This window comes from Babylonia areolata, chromosome 30 (genome assembly GCF_041734735.1).
Source record: "Babylonia areolata isolate BAREFJ2019XMU chromosome 30, ASM4173473v1, whole genome shotgun sequence".
NCBI classification, from domain to species: domain Eukaryota; kingdom Metazoa; phylum Mollusca; class Gastropoda; order Neogastropoda; family Buccinidae; genus Babylonia; species Babylonia areolata.
Window position 1 is genome coordinate 17,374,566 of NC_134905.1, and position 6,000 is coordinate 17,380,565.

The following is a 6,000-nucleotide window of genomic DNA, read 5'->3' on the forward strand; positions in this document are numbered from 1 at the left end:
ATAATAATGACAGTAAGCTACTGAATAGACAGCGTTTCCATAACTCACCAAACGCTGACATATATAGGACCATGGTTATGTACATATACCTTAATATGCAATCACCGTATGAAATATTGTGTTGAAAGTGAATAGGAAACACCGATCTGAAATTATCTGGGGGTTTAGAGGGGTTTTAAACATTTTTTATTCAGTTTTCGCAGACATACAGACATACATTAATAATAATGACAGTAAGCTATTGAATAGATAGCGTTTTCATAACTCACCAAACGCTGACATATATAGGACCATGGTTATGTACATATACCTTAATATGCAATCACCGTATGAAATATTGTGTTGAAAGTGAATAGAAAACACCAATCTGAAATTGCCTGAGGTTTTGGAGGGGTTTTAAACATATTTATTCAATGTTCGTAGACATAGAGACATACATTAATAATAATGACAGTAAGCTACTGAATAGACAGCGTTTCCATAACTCACCAAACGCTGACATATATAGGACCATGGTTATGTACATATACCTTAATATGCAATCACCGTATGAAATATTGTGTTGAAAGTGAATAGGAAACACCAATCTGAAATTATCTGGGGGTTTGGAGGTGTTTTAAACATTTTTATTCAATTTTCGTAGACATAGAGACATACATTAATAATAATGACAGTAAGCTACTGAATAGACAGCGTTTCCATAACTCACCAAACGCCGACCATGGTTATTTGATCCTAGGCATGCAAAACACACAGAGGCGGGGGGGGGGGGGGTGGCTAAGGCACTGACAGCTAGACACGCATTATGTTCACCTGGGATGTTAGGAGAAAAAAAAAAATCTCCTTTACTCTTCTTCTTATTTCCATTACACGACCAGCATCGACTTGCCGATGACTCTCTCGTGGTTCATGCATGCTGGGTATTTTCGCGTCTCCATAACCCACCGAACACTGACATAGGTTACAGGATCTTTAACATGCGTATTTGATCTTCTGCGTGCGTATACACACAGGCACTAGCAGGTCTGCACATATGTTGACCTGTGAGATTGGAAAAATCGCCACCCTTTTACCCACCAGGCGCCGTTACCATGATTCAAACCCGGGACCCTCAGATTGAAAGTCCAATGCTTATTAAACCACTCGGCTATTGCGCCGGACACCAATACTAGGATTGAACCCAAGACCCGCAGTTTGAAAGTCCAGTGCTATAACCATTCAGCTGTTAATAGATAGCAGCATCTCCACATTCTGGAAATTCTGTGCTAGAAATGTCTTCATTTCTACCTCTCGATATCTTTGTTTCTGCCTTCACTGTTGTCTCCTTTTTCTGCCTTCCCAGTCCATTCCCCTTTCTGTTTCTCAAGCAGGCCTTGACACCTTTATTTTTCTCTCTTTTCTGCAGTGTATGAGTATGTCGTACCATTTGTGTGTTTGTTTTGACGGGCGCAATAGCCGAGTGGTTAAAGCGTTGGACTGTCAATCTGAGGGTCCCGGGTTCGAATCACGGTGACGGCGCCTGGTGGGTAAAGGGTGGAGATTTTTCCGATCTCCCAGGTCAACATACGTGCAGACCTGCTAGTGCCTGAACCCCCTTCGTGTGTATATGCAAGCAGAAGATCAAATACGCGCGTTAAAGATCCTGTAATCCCTGTCAGCGTTCGGTGGGTTATGGAAACAAGAACATACCCAGCATGCACACCCCCGAAAACGGAGTATGGCTGCCTACATGGCGGGGTAAAAACGGTTATACACGTAAAAGCCCACTCGTGTGCATACGAGTGAACGCAGAAGAAGAAGAAGAAGAGTGTGTTTGTTTTGTGTATGAGTATGTCGTACCATCTGTGTGTTTGTGTAGTGTATGAGTATGTCGTACCATCTGTGTGTTTGTGTAGTGTATGAGTATGTCGTACCATCTGTGTGTTTGTGTAGTGTATGAGTATGTCGTACCATCTGTGTGTTTGTGTAGTGTATGAGTATGTCGTACCATCTGTGTGTTTGTGTAGTGTATGAGTATGTCGTACCATCTGTGTGTGTGTTTAGTGTATGAGTATGTCGTACCATCTGTGTGTTTGTTTAGTGTAAGAGTATGTCGTACCATCTGTGTGTTTGTTTAGTGTATGAGTATGTCGTACCATCTGTGTGTTTGTTTAGTGTATGAGTATGTCGTACCATCTGTGTGTTTGTTTAGTGTATGAGTATGTCGTACCATCTGTGTGTTTGTTTAGTGTACGAGTATGTCGTACCATCTGTGTGTTTGTTTAGTGTACGAGTATGTCGTACCATCTGTGTGTTTGTGTAGTGTATGAGTATGTCGTACCATCTGTGTGTTTGTTTAGTGTATGAATATGTCGTACCATCTGTGTGTTTGTGTAGTGTATGAGTATGTCGTACCATCTGTGTGTTTGTTTAGTGTATGAGTATGTCGTACCATCTGTGTGTTTGTGTAGTGTATGAGTATGTCGTACCATCTGTGTGTTTGTGTAGTGTATGAGTATGTCGTACCATCTGTGTGTTTGTGTAGTGTATGAGTATGTCGTACCATCTGTGTGTTTGTGTAGTGTATGAGTATGTCGTACCATCTGTGTGTTTGTGTAGTGTATGAGTATGTCGTACCATCTGTGTGTTTGTTAGTGTATGAGTATGTCGTACCATCTGTGTGTTTGTTTAGTGTATGAGTATGTCGTACCATCTGTGTGTTTGTTTAGTGTATGAGTATGTCGTACCATCTGTGTGTTTGTTTAGTGTATGAGTATGTCGTACCATCTGTGTGTTTGTGTAGTGTATGAGTATGTCGTACCATCTGTGTGTTTGTTTAGTGTATGAGTATGTCGTACCATCTGTGTGTTTGTTTAGTGTATGAGTATGTCGTACCATCTGTGTGTTTGTGTAGTGTATGAGTATGTCGTACCATCTGTGTGTTTGTTTAGTGTATGAGTATGTCGTACCATTTGTGTGTTTGTTTAGTGTATGAGTATGTCGTACCATCTGTGTGTTTGTGTAGTGTATGAGTATGTCGTACCATCTGTGTGTTTGTTTAGTGTATGAGTATGTCGTACCATCTGTGTGTTTGTGTAGTGTATGAGTATGTCGTACCATCTGTGTGTTTGTGTAGTGTATGAGTATGTCGTACCATCTGTGTGTTTTTTGGGGTTTTTGTTTGTTTGTTTGTTTTTTTGTTTTTGCTCAAGCGATTAGGTTGTGAAATTGTAAATACTGGAATGGGCACTGGCTTCCCATTCTGCATTGTTATTTACCTGTATGGCCTTTGTTGTATATTTTTTTTGTTTGGCTTTGAAGTATTGGTTTTGTTTGTTTGTTTGTTTGTTTGTTTCCTTTTTATGATTTTTTTTTGTAATCTGGGGATAATAAATTAAGCGGAATGGCTGGCGTCTTCAGCACGGCCAAATCTTATTTGCCATAAGGAGCCGAGTGGTTAGGATAATGTGTCATGAACTGTGTTTTGTAAGTTTATCTTATAGGATGTTTTTTTTTGTTATGTGTACGTGACATATTTGTGTTGATGTGGTTGAGCTTTTATATGGTTTGACAGTCCTGATATGGCCCTGTGCAGTCGGCTAGACTGTAAGCAACAGTTAACGATAACAGCTCAACTGTTATGCCCGTGAGCTCAATGCTGTGTTTGACTGGACGCCGTGTTGTCTGTGTGTATAGTCATGATCAGTTCATGCAGACTGTGTGTATAGTCATGACCAGTTCATGCAGACTGTGTGTATAGTCATGACCAGTTCATGCAGACTGTGTGTATAGTCATGACCAGTTCATGCAGACTGTGTGTATAGTCATGACCAGTTCATGCAGACTGTGTGTATAGATAGTCATGACCAGTTCCTGCAGACTGTGTGTATAGATAGTCATGACCGTTCATGCAGACTGTGTGTATAATGACCAGTTCATGCAGACTGTGTGTATAGTCATGACCAGTTCATGCAGACTGTGCGTATAGTCATGACCAGTTCATGCAGACTGTGTGTATAGTCATGATCAGTTCATGCAGACTGTGTGTATAGTCATGACCAGTTCATGCAGACTGTGTGTATAGTCATGACCAGTTCATGCACACTGTGTGTATAGTCATGATCAGTTCATGCAGACTGTGTGTATAGATAGTCATGACCAGTTCATGCAGACTGTGTGTATAGATAGTCATGACCAGTTCATGCACACTGTGTGTATAGTCATGATCAGTTCATGCACACTGTGTGTATAGTCATTACCACTTCATGCACTCTGTGTGTATAGTCATGATCAGTTCATGCAGACTGTGTGTATAATGACCAGTTCATGCAGACAGTGTGTATAGTCATGATCAGTTCATGCAGACTGTGTGTATAGTCATTACTAGTTCATGCACACTGTGTGTATAGCCATGACCAGTTCATGCAGACTGTGTGTATAGTCATGACCAGTTCATGCTCACTGTGTGTATAGATAGTCATGACCAGTTCATGCAGACTGTTTAGTCATGACCAGTTCATGCAGACTGTGTGTATAGTCATTGCCACTTCATGCACTCTGTGTGTATAGATAGTCATGACCAGTTCATGCAGACTGTGTGTATAGTCATGACCAGTTCATGCAGACTGTGTGTATAGATAGTCATGACCGTTCATGCAGACTGTGTGTATAGTCATTACTAGTTCATGCACACTGTGTGTATAGTCATTACCAGTTCATGCACACTGTGTTTATAGTCATGACCAGTTCATGCACACTGTGTGTATATGACCAGTTCATGCACACTGTGTGTATAGATAGTCATGACCAGTTCATGCAGACTGTGTGTATAGTCATGACCAGTTCATGCAGACTGTGTGTATAGTCATGATCAGTTCATGCAGACTGTGTGTATAGATAGTCATGACCAGTTCATCCAGACTGTGTGTATAGATAGTCATGACCGTTCATGCAGACTGTGTGTATAGTCATGACCAGTTCATGCAGACTGTGTGTATAGATAGTCATGACCAGTTCATGCAGACTGTGTGTATAGATAGTCATGACCAGTTCATGCACACTGTGTGTATAGTCATGACCAGTTCATGCACACTGTGTGTATAGTCATGACCAGTTCATGCAGACTGTGTGTATAGATAGTCATGACCAGTTCATGCAGACTGTGTGTATAGATAGTCATGACCAGTTCATGCACACTGTGTGTATAGTCATGACCAGTTCATGCACTCTGTGTGTATAGTCATGACCAGTTCATGCACACTGTGCGTATAGTCATGACCAGTTCATGCAGACTGTGTGTATAGTCATGACCAGTTCATGCAGACTGTGTGTATAGTCATGACCAGTTCATGCAGACTGTGCGTATAGTCATGACCAGTTCATGCAGACTGTGTGTATAGTCATGACCAGTTCATGCAGACTGTGTGTATAGTCATGACCACTTCATGCACACTGTGTGTATAGTCATGACCACTTCATGCACACTGTGTGTATAGTCATGATCAGTTCATGCAGACTGTGTATAGATAGTCATGATCAGTTCATGCAGACTGGAGCTGTCGGATTGTTAACCCTATTAATGCTGACACGTTTGCTCATTGGTAAGGAGCTGTCACCTCACTGAGCATACAGGTCACACACACACACACACACACACACACACACACACACACACACAGGTAATGATTGATGTGATAAGATTTTCTACTTTCAACAAGCCTTCAGATAATTATGTGCATGGAAGTGGCAATGTGTGTGTGTTTTTTTGTTTTGTTTGTTTGTTTGTGTGTGTGTGTGTGTGTGTGTGTGTGTGTGTGTTGTTGTTGTTGTTGTTGTTGTTGTTTTGTGGGGTGGGGGGTTGTTTGTTTTTTTTTTTTAATCTGCTCACAGCTTGCGCGACTGTTTCAATAAAGCAAGATCAAGTTCGTACTGCCTTCATTTTGGTATCAATCGCATATATTTCAAACTATGTCAGCGTAAAACCGTAAAGAAAGTATGTGGAGTGATGGCCAAGAGGTAACG